The sequence below is a fragment of the Apostichopus japonicus genome, chromosome 10 (assembly GCF_037975245.1).
Source record: "Apostichopus japonicus isolate 1M-3 chromosome 10, ASM3797524v1, whole genome shotgun sequence".
In the NCBI taxonomy this organism is placed as follows: domain Eukaryota; kingdom Metazoa; phylum Echinodermata; class Holothuroidea; order Aspidochirotida; family Stichopodidae; genus Apostichopus; species Apostichopus japonicus.
Genome location: NC_092570.1, coordinates 3,272,572 through 3,290,820, shown reverse-complemented (window position 1 = coordinate 3,290,820; position 18,249 = coordinate 3,272,572). Strand labels below are relative to the sequence as shown.

Below are 18,249 nucleotides of genomic sequence, written 5' to 3'. Positions count from 1 at the left end.
TAACAATTTGAACCGATTTATTACTACTTTGTTTCAGTTGTGTTTTCAACAAGCAGATTATCTAATTTTGTAAGCATTGACCTGAAAAGTGTTTGTGGTTTAATATGCAAACAAAACCTTTTGCTGGATCAAAGTTTCAATTTTCAAACAGTTACTGTTATAATACATTGGTCTCACTGATTAGGAATCTAGTAAGATATTGTACTATTAACTAAATTTTGTCAACTTTGGCCCAAGATTGAGGAAAGGATAAGATTGCAGAACCCTTTTGTCTGAAATTAGTCAATTGTGTCCGCAAGTGATTGGCAATATGTATTCAAAAGTAGTTGAAATGGATAAAGTTATTATTGTAACTACAAGCAGCTTTTTTTCCATGGTTGAGTCCATCAACACTGCCTTTTCTTTTTATTATCGTTGTTCATATATATTTTTATCTTTTTGTTGTCTAAAAGCAGCCTTTTGAGTTGTTTCAGCTATTCGACGCTAAAATCCCATAACAAATGTAGTGCCTAAAGCTCGACTAGTTAAGTTTTCAAGATTTTGAAGACAAAGTTGGAAACTTGAAAAAATTTCTTATTTTTGCTTCTTACATAACTTTTGAATAATGCTAACAATTGAAAAAGTGTCTGTGGGACCATGCCTTGAAATTCAGGCTTCACGACAGCTAAATTACTTGTGGATTTGGCTGTTTTTCAGGAGGGGCAAAAAAAGGACTTGAAATATTTCTGGCTGTTGATCAATTACTTTAAAAACTTAAAAACCAGAGGGTAGGGTACAGGTTAGAATTCCACAGTTTTAGCACTTTGTTTTAAAAAACAAGACCAATACCTTAGAAAAAAAAACATCTACTGGCTGAAAAAATCCAATTCTCACTTGGCCACTTTTTTCTTTCCTTGAATTAACACAATTTAAGCTACATGATTTTTGCTTTTTCAGTATTGAAATTGTAGTTGCTGCTGTTACACACAGCAGTCATTGAATGTATATTCAGTTTGTTCATTGAGTCTGTCCGGCGGTAAGGTTATTCTTTTCACGGGAAACAGTTGTCTTATTCAACACTCAGTGATCACTGAAATCCATGGGGATCCTGGTTTCCCCGGAAAAAAAAATAAAAAGAGAGACGTATGGGGACCTATTTGGAAAACAGTCTTATTATAACTTGCAATTTTTGACTGAAATGTCTATTACTCGATGCAATTATATTTCTATCGGCGAGAGCCGTAATCCGCTCACATTCTAGCGAGCACATAGCGTAATCCAGAGGTTAAAATTCAGCCCCAAATTTTTGCCAAAAGTAGGCCTATGGGGATGGCACATCGAAGGGTAGACCTCGACGTTTGTGATAAGAAAATCATTCAAAAATGTGATTTTATTTCTCTCTCTCGTTGAGAAACAACAGGCTGTGACAGGATCCATTTCACTATCCTTATACACAGTTCACAACTAGGTTTGTTCAAATTTGTTCATGTTTCTGTTTTCAACTGGAAGACTGTAAATGTTCCTTCTCTGTCCGTTTATTTTTACGCAGGTCGCCTGCAGGTTGTTATTGACAGCTGAGAAAGTCACCCAATCGTCCTTGCCCCCTGTGAACGAAGGAAACAGGGAGACACTAGAGAATTTAAAGAAAAAGAGGGGAGGGAAAAAACCTTATCAACAGGCGGATGGAGATTTAGAAAGCACCAACTTAGCCAAGAAATTTTGGTATACATCCTTTTTGTCGGAGAGGTTCTGTTTTTTTTCCTTCTTCTTCTTCTTCTTCTTTTTTTGCTCTCTGTTATAAAGGGTGGAAATTTAAACTGTTATTATGCGATTGAGTTTGTGAGAAGGTTGACTGTTAAGTGTCTACCCAGGTTGGGGTCACTCAGAGGTGTTCCTAGGTAGTGGAAGGCACCTCTAGTCGAGGGAGACAGAAAATGTGGTGGTTTTGGTTCTGAGTTGAGTAGTTGTTTACCCATTGTTGTGTTTGTTTGTTTTGTTGGTTTGTTATTGTTTGTTTTAATTTAACAGTTGAGGATTTTTGCCACTTGACAATGTTTCCTCTTTAGGAGAAGGTGATAAGAGATGGTTCTTAGTTTGCAGGTAACAATAGTTAGAATTGTTACAGAACAGTGACAGAGATGGTTCTTGGTTGGCAGATAACAATAGTCAGTATTGTTACAGAAAGTGACAGAGATGGTTCTAGGTTGGCAGATAACAATAGACAGTATTGTTACAGAACAGTGACAGAGATGGTTCTTGGTTGGCAGATAACAATAGTCAGTATTGTTACAGTAAGTGACAGAGATGGTTCTTGGTTGGCAGATAACAATAGTCAGTATTGTTACAGAAAGTGACAGAGATGGTTCTAGGTTGGCAGATAACAATTAACAATAGTCAGTATTGTTACTTTGTATGTATAACAGGCTTTCTGTTGCTGCATAGGAATCTTTCCTCTTAGACTCCACTATGGTTACCTCCATGGTTATTTCTCTGGGTGGGGTGGGGGGGGGGTTATGATGTGTATTCAATTACTTACATTTTTACACATACTTTTGTTTAAGATATGAGGTTGAGCAGGGCGTCCTGAACGGGTTCTCACTGTTGCCAAAATTGATCCCAATAGTCTCGAAAAGTTTGACGGAATCACTTTTTGCCCAAAATACTGTATTTCATTGAAGGTAGGCAGAAGGCTCAGTACCTTTTGACCCCTGTGTCATGACATGACCCCTGTGAAAACCAGTGTGACTGTCCATGCTGGAAATGCAGATTTAGGCCGTGACCATATGTCAGTCTCATGTAGTCAAACATGCAAAACGAAATACTGTCTCAATGATTGACGTTGAAGTCCACCCTTTAAAATTGCAAACTTCTTTTACTTGCTGTAGCGAACAGTCAAAAGCAAAAATGTCTTTGACCATTTCCTCTGCCATTCATGAATTTTTTAATTTAGTTCAATTTTTAAGGGCCTCCTTAGATTAAAATATATCGTTTTGTGGAATTTTTAAGAAAATCTACATGCATTTAAGTGACCCTGGCAGTGAAATGGCAAGATTAAACAATGTTCAGATTTTTTATTTTTGCCAATTCCAGGAACTTGGTATGATTACCCATACCCACTAGGCCATTAATCCCCATGCACTGCTGCTAGGCTTGTAATACACAAGTTTCGAATGATTTTGATTAAATTATCGAGGTGAACTTTGCAGAGGAAATTCTTTGCAATGCTCACAACCAATCATGTAAGCGACGAAAAATTGGTCACAATTTTTTAAAATCTCCACTGTGTGCCCGATGTGTACAGTTCATACTTACTTACTGCAATTCATGGTTAGGACAACAGTGTGATTTTGGTAACCAGGATCATCTTCAAAAAGTGCTGGAGAGTATTTTTTGTAATCGTCACGTTTAATTATCCCGGCTCTGTGAGCAGCGCGATACCGTCCGTTTCGATCACCCCCCTACAAGGAGAGGACGTGCTGTAAATAATCGAGTAAAAGAAGAAAAAACAATAGAAAAAAAGAGGGGGGGATGACAATGGAACAATGTACTTGTCTGGTTAATGTGGTCAGACTTGAAAAAGTCTGAGAGAAAAACTGAGGTATGTACACATGTATGTAGAGAATACCTAATACCTAGAGAAAACCAAATTGCCTGAGAAAATTTGTCACCAGCAAAATATCTTACATAAGTCAACGATTAAGTTATCAGATGTCAAAGATTTCACCCAAATTTAATTGTGATTGTAAGTGGTTCAGGCGTGCTCTGTGGTACAGCGGAGACCAGCGAACCGAATCTTTCCGGAGAGCACAGGGGATAGAAGAGAAATGTAGGGCGGGTTTATAGGAAGTCGACCGGAATTGCAGAGTCACTCATCTGTGGAAGCAACAGGGGTACAGACATCTAAACCCTAGGGGGTGGGACCTTGCAAGCAAATATCTGTACCCCCAAAACAGGTTAATGTGTCGCCTTCTGCCCACCTACTAGTCCTCCGTTTGTATTCCAAAGGGCAACCTCTCGAGTGTATGTGGGTTACTTGGTAGAACTCTCGGGCACGTGTTATCTCCATTGGTGGTGTATCAAATTGATTCAATTTGGGGGGGGGGGGGAGCAATGCTGTTGGAATCATTTTAAAAATCATAACCCTTTTTTTTGTGGCATAACCTTACAAAATGTGCATAAAAATTTGTTTTGCATAAGGGATGTCTCCTTTGATTAGGAGCACAGTTACTGTCAAAAGTTCACTGAAAGATGCATAATGCCCCCATTCCCACCCCACCCCTCCCCCCTCTTCAAATTTGCTTGTCTGCATGAGATTTTGAATAGGTTTTGGTTTAGTCTTCCTTCAGACCTTAGTCATTACTGTTTTTGTTGTTTTTGGCAGGATTATATTTGTTTCATCATAACTATGCACTGATGTCACTAAACTTCGTGTTCCCTTCTAATCCCTCAAACAGATAATAATATTGCTGTCTGCATTCGGGGGAAGTCTCTCGTGAGTCAGACTGTGTCTAAATCGTCAACAACTTTTTTTTTTCTCCCTCTACACTTTAATAAGAAAAAGAAGACAAAGACAGGAATGAAAAGAATACAAATATTAAATTCCGACAGTCAGTGAGTGAGTCAGACCAATTTTAATTATCAATTATGTATCAACGTTGGAAAGTTGAACAGTGACACCAGCTAATCCAGATATTGTTCATCTTGGTTCAGTAGGAATAGCAGAGCATTGTATTTTTGGGTCCTCTCAAACAAGATGATATCGTCAGATTTTAACAGGATGTTAGGTACCTTCAAAAGTATGTCGGTTTATGTCCGTAGTAGATATGATAATAAATTTATAATTTTTACCACATTGACTTATCAGAAAGCCATTCAGTTTACCAGAAGCCAAATTTCTTTTTTGGAACAGATTGCAACCCATGCACACACATATTTTCCCATACCCCCCTTCCCCTACTCGTCAGTTGCATGTACCATCTTTTGTCTCCTATTGTCCAGGGGGGGGGGGGGGGGTTGGGGAGCTACTGACAATCGACAAGGTCTTGGGGGTAAACCAGTCTCTGGAAGACAGATTAGTAAGCTGGTCTCAGTGAATGGCATGGAAGATAAGTGTTGACTGAAGTGCCATCAAGACCTTTGGACTATAATTTTGTTCAAAACAAAAGTTTTATTCAAAACTTAATTCGTTCCGGTTGAGTGACAGATATTTACCAACATAACGACAGTAACGACAGTAATTTAGAAATACCACGACCAAAAATTCCCCCTCTTCCCCCCCCCCACAACCTTCAGCAACTGCACTTTTGGGGGTAACTATTAAGTTGTGAAGTTGAATTGAGGACGACGATATTCTTTCTCCCACTTGTTGTGTCATCACAAAGTTTAACTGAAGGGGACTCAAGTTTTGTTGCTATATCTCTCAGCAGTCAATGTGGGTGGGGGGGGGTTGGAGGGGGCTGGGGAGACAGCATGTGCTGTTTGCTGAGAAGATAATACAATGTCTTGGATATAACATTTTACTACAACAATGGGTTGGGTTGCCATGGTGAGGATTGACAAGGCAGTCCCGTGCACGTGACTCTACCCTTGGTTACCGTAGTGATGGGGCCATTGTTCATGGTTTCCACACCAGTGGCAGTTACCCTCACTGGTTTTGATTTCTGTTATAATCTTAAACCAGGGTTATCAATTATTGTTACGCAAGGGCTGGAGTGAAACGATGGCTGAAGGAAAGGGGAACAGAAAAGACCAAAATCAAAACCTTCCCATAAAAGGGTAAAGGCAAACAAAACATCTCCCCACTTTCCTTGTTAATGATTCCACCCACTTAACTACACACCTCGTATTGTTTTCATTGTTTAAACGGGCGTGGAGTGTCTCTACTAAGCAACCATCACTATTGTGAGAACGCATCCCGGTTTTAGCTCCCACACGATCAGACGAGTAGATAACATTATGATACGCAGCAATCGTCTGTAGTTCAAAAATTTAAAAAAATGATCAGAATCACGTCCCGTGGAAGTACGTTGGCCTCCTCGCCTTCGTCCGTTATCTATACTTCCTACTACCTGGTTGTGCGTGCTAAAGACTTATGTTCGCGACAAAAGTGCATTGAGCGCTAAAAGCCCGAGTGACGTCGTTGCAAACAGTAGCATTCGGAAGCAACCGTCCGAAAATTATTGAACTTATTGAACTTGAAATTATTTTCCACTGCACTCTTCAGCTCTGCTGTAGTGTGTGTGATGCTACTCATCCGTTTCGTTCGTTGTACCTTCAGCAATTCTGTGGCTCATAAACCGTTTGTAATTAATTGTATATTAGTTTTAATTGGTCGACTGCTTGTATGATCGTTTTCCCAGACGGGGAAAAAGCCTAACCTTGATAATTTGAGGAGGGATAAGGATGTAGGAGAGAGAGTTGATTTAGGATTTTATATGATGGGTTCATTCACCTTAACCCCCTCCCCGTGTAGGGGGAAGGGAGTGTCATCCTCCAGAAAAATCAAAATGTGGGTTTCCTTCAGAATGCTTTTTTGAAGTTTGTGAGATGGCTCAGTTAGGTATGCAACATCAGCGTATAGGTTGGTTGGGCAGCGAAGTTGGGGTGGGGTTAAATGGGGGGGGAGTGATGTAATGGGGAGAGTACTATGAGGGACTTTTCATGGAATAGAGAATGCGATACAATGTCTTGTATATTTCGTGTGTATTCCTAATTCGCTCCCTGGTAAAAGATAATCCGCTTACCCCTCAGAACTCAAAATCAAATTTTGTTGGCAGTAATTGTTATCCTGTGAGCTTTGTCACTTAACAAAGGGGAAGAGGTGTAATGTTATAGTGCGACAGCCTCTGCAATTTTTTCCCTCCTATTCGTTCGTCATATATATTGACTGCGTAGTTGCCATGGTGACAGTATTTGACTGTGACGAGCCCTTCCGCATGGTAAATTCGTATTCCAGAAGATAAAAAGAGTCTTGAACTGGCCTTGTTTACAAGTTTTGAGAGGGTCGCCCTTGAACATCACCTACCCGGTCTCATGAGAATGTTTTCTTGATAAAAAAACCGAGGTGATTTATATAAAGTCAACCGAAACATTCATTATAGAGTGCGCCGTGTGTGGTGTGATGTTTCGGGGTGAACCTTGATCAAGTCCAGCCTTACCAACAACAAAAAACACAGTAGTGTTTACACGTGAAATTCCTTCATCGTCGATTGGCCGCGTCACTCCCGTTGCATTTGGGAGTCGCAATCATGTTTATGACAGTCCTGTCTGTTCCCCCTTTTCGATTGAATTTCTCTTTTTGTCCCCTTCCTAGTTTATAACCGGTCAGTCTGCTAAATGCAGTAGATTATTGCTAAGAAGGCCACCGAGATGAAACCTTGGTGAAAGATTTAACTATATGTACTTCATGTAAAATATTTTCAGCTAAATTTGGGTATAAAACTTCGTAAAAATGGGAAAGGAATGAAATCAGGCATAGATTAACTGAAGGGATCAGATTCTACTTGAGAAAGAAGCTTCGACGATACGGGATTAGCTTGTACGTTTGTTGACAATGATATCCTGATCCCCCTCCCTTCACCCGTTTCAGTAATGATAATAATAAACAGATCAAGAAGAACAATGCTCAACGTTTCATTGGAAGCCGTAGGACTTTTGAGGTACGATAGTCTTTCCGATAAGTCTGCATTTTGTCTGAGGGGAGGGGGAGGGAGGGGTGGATTATGATACCCACATCTTGGTTACTATTTGAAGATCAGTGAGTGACCTTTCATTGAAAAAAAACACTAGTTTCCCCTAAATTGGGGGTTGCCATTGTAACGAGCGTTATGTATACTTGTAATAAGTGACGTGTTATTACTTACAAAGCCGGGACTCCCCCTGCCCCCCCCCCACCCTCATACCAGTGAACAAAAAGGTCGTTTTATTGAGTTGTCGTTCAGACGTGGAGAGTGGATACATCTAAAAGTCAGTGTATGCTACAAATTTGCAGTATGTTGTCTAAAATAATAAATTTCGCCACATTTTCTGTACGTCCGTATTAAAACATGTATAGGGATTAATAGTCATATATAGACAATACCACCCCCCTACCCCCCGCCCCCACAACAACCCCGTCAATCATTTGCTCTATCACCTACAGAGTCCCTGCGAGTTTCGTAAGCCTGCAGAATCAGTGTTGTAAAAACGTTGTTATTTGATCCCAACATATACATTGTGAAGCCCAAAAAAACAACAGCTTTTGGGTAGAAAAGCTAATCATCTCTCCGCACGTATCTTCTTACAAACGTTGTTTGGTAATCCATTTGTTGGAACCTGGAATTCATTTTAGTCAGTGACACCCTCGCGACCCCACATCTCACGATCATGACTGTGATAACAATCAAATTATTTGTTCATGTTTGGGAAGTTAGAAATATGACAAGTAATCAAGTGTGTCAAATTGAGCACGCATTGGAACCCAGGACTCGATCAACTTACCACGCAGGTTTAAGGCGAAAGTACTTTTGTTTTTTTCGTGTTTTTTTTAAAAAATATTTTCACCCCTTCCAATGAGGAGGAAGGATATCTTCAAATGTTAACATCGTTGTTGCTGAACCGATAAGTAGGTCAGGCTTCTATGAGGTAACAATTGATAACACGCTAAGATTTTTCTCAATACATTCCTGCATGTTCCTCCTCCCTCGATGGAGGCCCTATTCCTACAGAGAACTTCAAACTTGCTGTCAAGTCGTTTTTCATTTTATTTTCATCCCGACGGGGTCTGTTAGCTTTGTCACACCATCTGTTTTCCAAGGTCAGCTCGAACTTTTTTTTTCCTTTCTTGATATTCTGCCGCAGAGCTTCGACAGCTTTTTGACGAGGGCACGAAAATACTCGCTGTGAAATGTAGTTCGTAACATACTTTGAGTTCTTAATTAAATATCATGCCCGCTATGTTATCTCCAGGACTTACGTCAGTTTCCTTGAAAAATGGTTTTGGTAGGCCAAACTTTAATCGAGGTGCACCCGTCTGGCACTTTTTTTTAAACTGAAAATGGTTTTACTAGTGTTTTTCACTGTCGGTTATGTTTCATTCCTTGGACATGATAAGTGATGGCTAGAAATACATCAGTAAGCTTTGACAAATATTGTCACATGATTGTGACGCTATACCCCCCCCCCCCCACACACACACACTCACCATTTCACACACCCGCGGCGCCTTTACGCCACCCTGTCCTTCCGTCTTCTTGAAAATCCTGCTATATAACGGAATGAACAGAATTTGGAATTTGTCCGCAAAAACAAAAAGGGGAACAGATTGATAAAATATAAAAAATGAGGCAAAAAAAGATCCCGGAAACATTTGACAGTCAGCAAGATAGGTCGGAGAATTGTCTGAGATAAGGCCAAGATTGTCGAGAAATCATTTTTGAAATGAAAATGATATACAGCCATAGACTAACATACACCTCGGGGACACGCTGTTTTACATGTTATCACAGTTAATGGTGGGTAGAAGCATCCGTAGCAGTGGCCTGCCTTAAGATATTTACATGGCAGTAGTATAGAAGGAGACATAAGTAGGACGGTTGTTTGAACTCCTGCTCACAGAGTATGTTTTCCCCAAGGCCACACGAGGGAGTGTCGTTGAACCAACAGCCAACGAGTTCTACTTCTTTGTAATGGAAAAAACTGCCTTCCTTAGAAAACCACATTTTGTTTATGGCTATGTTCTTCCGTACAGAAATATACATTTTTCTATATGTATATATATGCACATATATATACACACATATATATATATATATATATCTATGTATTATAGTGTATGTGTGTGTAACGGTTGTGACGCGCGTGTGTAGTTAGAGTTTACTCCCACCCCACCCCCCCCCCCATAAAAAAAAGAACTGGTAGTTTGTGGAGAGCAGCTGGCTCGATTATCTCTTGTGTCTTCTTCTTAAAATGTTTAATATTCGTTGACACTCGTTTAGTTATTTTAGTCGGTTTCAATTTAATGTTGCTTTTGTAACCCCACTCCTCTCCTCTCAAACTATTTGAACAGAGTTTAGAAACATGCAACCATAACTTAATGTGTTACATCATGTTTTAACATCCAAGAAATTGCAATGCAAGCTTGCCCCGACCTACTTTCCGTTCCCTCACAGTCGAGGCATCAGCGACTGTTTCGTAAGGCACAGACTATTTACGACCTACTTAAAGCTTCTTAATTTGACATTTTTAACTTGAATACAAATTGATTCGTGATGATTAATGAATATTTATAGACTGATTTAAGAGTACAAGAAAAACATTAATCGTATAATTTCAACTGGTTGTATATTTCTCCGAAAACAACAAATAACAACAAGTAAATGTGACTCTAGAGAATAGTGTCGGTGTTGTGTTGCTAAGAGCTTCCCTTAAGTATCAACCCCTCCCCTCCCCAACCCATCCCCCACATGCATTCATTATAAAAAATGTCTGTGTTAGTCTGTATACACTATGTATTTAGTATCACCTCGGTAGCATGTTCACCCACCACCGCCATCCACCCACCCCATCCCAACCCCATCTCAAACCCATCCTCCAGTGATGACACGACTGTAAGCATAAACATATTAAATCTATCTCAAGTGTGCATCTTTGACAATGTAACAGCAACAACTTTACAGTACCTCTCTATCTGAAGTGATTTTCCATTTGGGCCCCTCCCCCTCCCCCTTCCACCTCTCCCTCGGCGCAAATCATGACGAGTTCCAATAGCATGTCACATAACAGCAGTATACGTTTCAGTTCATGTAATATATATAACGCGGCTAATTGTGTTTGTGTGTCATTTCGCATATATTTGTACTTGACCACGAATTGAGTTTCACCCAAGTGTTTGTTTTAACTATAGCTATATTTTAACGTATATGCTGCTACGGTGAGCTCTTGTGGAACATGCCGGCGGCCCGTAGGTCCCATGTTCTTGTCGCATCTGTCTTTCTTGATTGTTCGTGCAGCCTTACAAAAGTAGTCTTTTGGGTTCTCTACATTTTTGACAGGGGAGGAGGGGAGGGGGAGGGGGACGGGAAGTCTGAGTTGCATTTCATATGTGATTAATGCTATATTGTGAAAAGAGTGACTGAGACACGAAATTATCGAAAGCGCGCTCCTCCGTCCCACTCATAACCACCATCCCCCACCCCCCCCCATCCCTCCCCGGTCTTTGTTCATTTTGTGAGCACCAAGTTGTTAAAGTACATTTATGTTGTATAACCCCCATGATGTAGCACGCGTTCAATATTATCCGATATCTTCCGGTGTTACATGTTTAACTACTTAGCAGTCGTAGGGTTTGAAAATGCTATGTACTACCTCCAGACGGGTCAAAACAATTTGTGTTTACATCTGTGGTGCGAAATGTTCGATGGTAACGTTAGCAAGTTCATGTATAATTGGAATAGATCATAATTATTTGGGGGGTTGATCTTAAACAGGAAAGATTCTAGGCATCTCGTCAACCCAAGAACCATCTCTCAAACTGTTCTACCTGGAAGCTCGGTTAATTGTAATTATGCTTTGAAAAATATGTTTGATAAAAGAATCGCAACCCAACTCTCTATCACTATACTTGTTGGTAAGTAATGTGTTGGTAGTTTGATATACGTCTATGGTATGTATATCAATATGCAACCATGTAGTATTGCCAGTGGGTATGTGCGCAACGATAGTGTGCAGGTTGCCCCCCCCTTCCCACCCACCCACCCAAAACAGCATTTTATAGTTTGACATAAATTGTATTCGTGTCGTTCAAATTGTAGCCGGGTGGACGTTAGAGAATCGCTTTTATTTTAGAATTTTATTTCATGCATCCTCCCACCTCCCCCCTAAAAAAAATATTCTTTGCAATGTGTTAATTGTAATAGAATACCAACACAAATGCTTCCCTTAATGTCAATGTGAATGGGGGGGGGTAGGTGTAGGTGGGGGAAGGAGGGGTCGTGATGGGTCTTAACCTCATATATTGTTGTGCTGAAGCAAAACAGGTTAAATGGTTTCATAGACGTATAGAGTGGATATATGAACATGTGAACTCTGTTATATTTCCAATACTACAAGCCTACGGCTAAATAAAGCCATAGACAATGTAGGCCTACCGGTATCATCCACGGCCGTGCAAGAGCTTTTTTCTTCTTCCTTGGCCATTTTTAGAACCATTTTACCTTTATCTCTTTACATGTTACCATCTCAAATGTGCTTTAGTTTTTCTAAAGACGCACACAAAAAGCAAACAAACAAAACATAAGAAAGGTTCCTTATAAAATTTAAGAAAAGAGTATGTATGTGACGTCACTTTTTAAAATTCTCTTTTCGAAGGGATGCAGCCAATGCCTGGAGGGCCTGTCATGTTCCTTCATGGTTATTAATTAAGTATGGAATCATTTAAATATGATGTGGAGATAGAGATGTAACCTTTAATTAATTAATTAATTATTCCTTTTTGGAGTTGAGAACATTACATATTGTTATTATTATTAGTACGTTCTTTTATGAAAAGATATGGTAGAGGTGTATTTGTAAGAATTGTGAGGAACAGATAAAAAGAAACGGATTATTTTTCATCATTTTTATATTGTTTGTAATTTGATATGTTGGAATATTCTGACGCCGCATTTTTCTTAACACCCGAAGGATGAAACTTTTTTTGTTTTTTAGTAACGTTCAAGAAGGGTTGACAATTTGTCAATTTTGGGAAAAATCGATCAGATTTATAATTCCAGATGAAATATTTTAAGATTACGTAACATGTTTACCCAGTGTACTTTAAGGTGATGGCGAGGCCGACTTTTAGCGTACACTATCATCGCTAAACTATATTATTATTATAATTATTATTATGATTATTATTATGTGTGTTGTTTTTTGTGTGGTTCTTTCCACAATACAATAACGATAATTAAGTACCCTGGGTGTGTACTATAGTGTGTTAATGTATCCCTCGTTCAGTTTTGGTCGGAACATTGACAGAATCATCTACAATTGACATGTTTTTTGACGTTGAAACAGAACATGAATTAATGTAAAAATTACATCTGTGATACATTCTTTAATCAGTATAGTGAACACCTCCCGTATGCACAACGTCTACATATTTTAAGAGGTGGAAATAGTATGAAAGAATGTGCATTTGCCTATAAAGTAAATTAAAACAAAGGCAATCAGTAATTATATAGATGCGAACGGCACGGTATTCTTCAAAAAAAAAATAAATAAATAAATGTTAACATATGTATCTTGCCTTCGTTATGTTGAAGGCATCCGAGAAGATGGAAATCTTTGCTAACGGTGCTTCATGGTATCAGGATTTATGCGTGAAAGTTCCATTTTTACTCTGCTTAAAGTTGGAGTAAATAATCGCTTTTATGACAACTTTTTGGGCCCCTGTCTTAGTGAAAATGACAAGACAGGATTTGTTTTTTCGTTTTGTTTATTCAGAAGTAATGTTTATGAATATTCATAATATACTATGTAAATTTTAAAGTGGAACTATCCACGTTCGATGTGAATAGCGTTTTTTTTTTTTTGCTTGTAAAATGGATAGAATCTTGCGGTTTCGGTGTCTGGACCTTCAAAGCAATTGTTGCAAAGAGTCCAACATGCGCGCATCCTACTAAGTAGTGACTAAACTCTTGAGAATTATTTTGGTTTTTTTGAGGAGGAGGATGATGACGATGATGAAATATTTCACATTGTGCTTGCTGTTGAAAAAAAATAATAATAATAAAATAAAAATTGTCACCGTGAGCATAAGGTATTTGAAAGTAAGTATAGACAACTAAAATGAACAATATGAACAATGATAACGAAAAAAAATACATTGTTTGTTTTTTGTAGAATTATCTTTCTTCTGATTGTGGTATAAATAGCCTACCATTATACATAACAGAAAAATTGATGTAACATGCTTGTACTTAAGTGTCTAAGCTATATTATTTTTTGGTTTCCCTCAAAAAAGTTTCGGTGACTAGTGAATAACAAGTATACTGGAATTTATTTTGATCAGTCAAACTCATCAAAATGTTTCATATAATTTTTTTAAGTTTCTCTTTCCTTCTTTCATTCATTTTTTTTTCAGAGATAATGATAGCGTTTGTTCTTATGTGGGATTTTGTTTCATTTAAATAAAACGCTCCCTCATTCGAAGCTTTATATACTAATATGTTTTTGGTTGTAAGCTTTCCTCGGATGCTTGTAAAAGTATGTACATGTTATGTATTAAAATTAAAAGACAAATGCAGAATCAATATTTGTTAGTATCATTATTTCCCCCTCTCACGTTTTATTTATCTTTGTCGGTGGGTATTTTTGATTTTTTTTTTTAGGCCTCTTATTGTGTTTGGTAGATGTCAAAGGTCGTCTGCGGTCATTAGAGGTCTATGTTGGCCGGCAATTCTTGACTATGATATCTCAGGAAAGCAATCATGAACCCTTTTCTTTTCTTTCAATGAATGACTTTCTCCGTATTGTTTAGTTACCTTATTGTTTTAGTGGAGAGCAAAGGTCGTTTGTAGTCATTGGAGGTCAATATGGGAAAGTTTACGATACTGTATTTCCGGAATGCTATCATGGACAGTTTACTACTATGCAAATGATAACTTGCCACGCAGTATATTGCTACTTGCCCAAAATGTTTTAAGGAGGTCAAAGGTCGTTTACGGTCAATTTGAGACGGCATTGGGTGAATACTTTTTAATTTCAGGACTTTTTAGGACTTTTCAGGGCTTTTTTAATTTCAGGACTGTTATCATGGACAGTTCATGATTAGCCGCGGTGAGGGGTTAATCGATTATCTGGATTAATCATAACGTGGTCACCCAACGCTCCCTTAGTTTTCATGTCTCGCTCTGTGATATAACTTAAAGACGAACTCATTCCACGAATTTTCTAAGGAACATTCACCGTAAAAAGCAGCACAAACAACAACAAAAAAACGCTAAAACATTATGTTGAATATCAACTGAAACAAAGTAAGCTTCCGTGGCGTTAGTTTTGCCGGGTAAATAAAATTGTGATTATGATGCTCCCAACTGCAATCGATAGTCCCGTCTGATCGTCATCAAAGCTCCAATCGCATCGCTCGTATTCGCTTTCCTGGCCATCATGGTTCCCCACAAGGTACCGTAAAAAAATAACAGGTTTCTGTAAAAATGGGATTATATTCCCCTAACGCTTCGCATCACGCTTTTGCGAGGTGTTAGGAATAACTGATATCATTCATTATCATCACCAGTAAAAAAAAAAAAAGTTGTGTAGATCTCAACGGGGCACAGTACCTTTAATGGCGTACTATATCGGGTACCCTTGTGTCCCGTTGGAGGAACGTGAGGGGCCAATAGGACAAACTATTTGTGACAAATAGCTTGTATTGCGGTTTGATAACAGGGGGTCTATGTGTGTAAAGTCCTTTATTGCGTTCGATACGGGAGGGGCTTGCCAAAGTATACTGTTGATCAGTTGCTGTTGTTGTTATTATTATTATTTTTATAATCGGCACCAATATTGTTGATCCTTTTTCATCTTTAAATTGACATTCTCTTCCCTTCTGTTGTTTGTCAATCTCCGTCTGAAAAAAAAACCCATCGACTCTGTAACATTATAACATGGCAAATCGGCATTCCTCGGTTACAACCATAGAGAGATGATATGAACCCACCTACTTTCCCGAATCCCCTTGTGTCATTCTTAAATGTTGCGGGTTGGAGCTTATGGGAGACTACATGTATTGTTTAATATATTGTTTATTAATCTAATGTTTTCTTTCTCTCTCTCCCACGCCGTTTGCACTCTTATATAATTCCTTATTTATGTATTTACTGCTCCCTGTTTTTTTTTTTCCTGTTTTTTTTTTGGTGTCTTTTTTTTATGTTCTACACTTCTTCTTCATGTCGCTGTTACTCTATCTCTCTGCCTCTGTATCTCCTCATTTTTTCTCTCTCAAAATTAAAAGTCTTTAGTCGAAACCCTTTAAAATCCCACAGCGACACTATTAAATCATTAACGACTCACAATGTTAAGAAGCGATAAGCTTATTTATAACAGGTCTTCGAATGTTTAATATTTGGTTATAATTAACGTATTCCTTGGCGTTTTATGAAAATAGCTGCTCCCCTGATCGATACGTAGACAGATTTATGACACGACCAGACTTCGCAGCCGTTAACCCGACCTACTTCACGAGATATAAACATATACGTTTGGCCGATGGAATTTTTTCTTTCGGCTTTATTACCTTTTAATTGTCTTCCCCTTTTGTATATATTACTGCTGCTTGTTTGTGAGGCTAACGATTTTACACTGAAACAAAAACTGTATATATTTCCAAGACTCACTCACCCCACGAGCTCTGAAAAAGGGTAGGCTTATATTTTTTTTTAAACACAATATAATCTCTTTTTTTTCCTTCCTCGTTTTGTCTTTATTCATTCTTTTTACCCCAATTCGACCCATGCTGTCCCATAATACCGTGGGGTAAATATTCTGTAAGATGTGAACCTTTTAAAATAAAGGTCACCCTCAGATAGAGCCTGGGTATACTACAGAAACCAAACAACTTGATCTACTCTCAAGCATCGAGCCTGTAACCGTATGACCATGACGAAGTTAGGCCAAGTAAGGTAACACACACATGATCAGGTTAAAGGTTCGTGGGCGATCTAATAGGAATTGTTTATATCACATGATTTTAGCCAAAAAGCCGAGATAGATGGAAGGACGGGCGAATGGATGCACGTGTAGATGGATGGATGGATGGATGGATGGATGGATGGATGGATGGATGGATGGATGGATGGATGGATGGATGGATGGATGGATGGATGGATGGATGGATGGATGGATGGATGGATGGATGGAGGGAGGGAGGGACGGACGGACGGACGGACGGACGGACGGACGGACGGACGGACGGACGGACGGACGGACGGACGGACGGAGGGAGGGACGGACGGAGGGAGGGACGGACGGACGGACGGACGGACGGACGGACGGACGGACGGACGGACGGACAGACAGACAGACAGACAGACAGACAGACAGACAGACAGACAGACAGACAGACAGACAGACAGACAGACAGACAGACAGACAGACAGACAGATAGATAGATAGATAGATAGATAGATAGATAGATAGATAGATAGATTGATATAGCGCAATGTACGTTCGTTCTTTACTTTCATGTTTCTTATTTATTTTTTACTTTATTTTTTTTTTTTTTTTACATCTCATGAAACATTTCGATCCAAAATTACCGGACCCCTTGTAAAGGTGTCTGTATAAGACGTACAACTACCTCAGAGAACAAAAACCCCATCAGGAAAGAAATTGAATCTTTTACGATACCATTGTCAAACTGACCCTGATTATCAGCCACAGTCTCCTTAAAACAGAACTACGATAAATATGATCATATTGATTACTCGCTCGCGTGCAGTAGGCTTGTTAGGGAATGCATATGATATTGACCTATCAGAAGAAAGTCCGTCAGACGATACACGAGATACTTTTTCACAAAATATCAAACTTACTATAGGGAAAGAATCTAAGCATGACAACCAAACATTAAAACGTCAAGATGCACCGGCCCCAATCCATCTCCTACATCAGAGCTGTAACCATGTGGTGGTCACAATTTTTACACCTGATCTAGTTATATATATATAGTTATATATGTCTAAAGTTATATAAATTGTTATATATAGTTATATGTATATAGTAATGTATAAATCTATATATATATAGTTATATATATAGTTATATATAGTAATATATATTTTGAAATATATATAGTCATATAAATAGTTATTTATAGTTATATATATATATAGTTATATATATAGTTATATAAATAATTATATATAGTTATATATAGTAAATAAATAAAGAACAACACACCAGAAAAAATTCCACTTCACGACCGGTTTCGTCCTTTTTGGGACTCATCAGGCGAAGGTTATATATATATATATATTGTTAAAGAGGGTTATATATAGTTATATATAGTTTTATATATAAGGTTATAGTTATAGTTAGGCAATCATAACTCTATAGACTTCAGGCCTGGTATATGTTCTAGGAATGTGATCAGTCTTTAGCCATATGCTTACGTGCTGATATTCAAAGATAATTATGTCTGATAAAAGCGTAAACCGATCACTCACTTTAACCTTCCGTTACGTGGAAGGATAAAGGGCCTACACATTGCGTCTTATCGATCAGTCAATACAACTGTGTGACGTATCA

At 38.6% G+C, this 18,249-nt stretch overlaps 1 protein-coding gene across 6 annotated transcripts in view; it reads left to right on the top strand.

Moving 5' to 3' along the window:
- The window catches only part of LOC139975258 (ubiquitin carboxyl-terminal hydrolase 9X-like), a 93,236-nt gene extending 78,988 nt beyond the window's left edge, over positions 1 to 14,248 (top strand). For all 6 annotated transcript variants that reach the window (XM_071983015.1, XM_071983019.1, XM_071983013.1 and 3 more), the window contains exon 61: positions 1,529 to 14,248. The gene's annotated coding sequence lies outside the window, so the exon portion shown is untranslated. The remainder of the gene's footprint in view (positions 1 to 1,528) is intronic.
- The last annotated feature ends 4,001 nt before the right edge of the window (positions 14,249 to 18,249 follow it).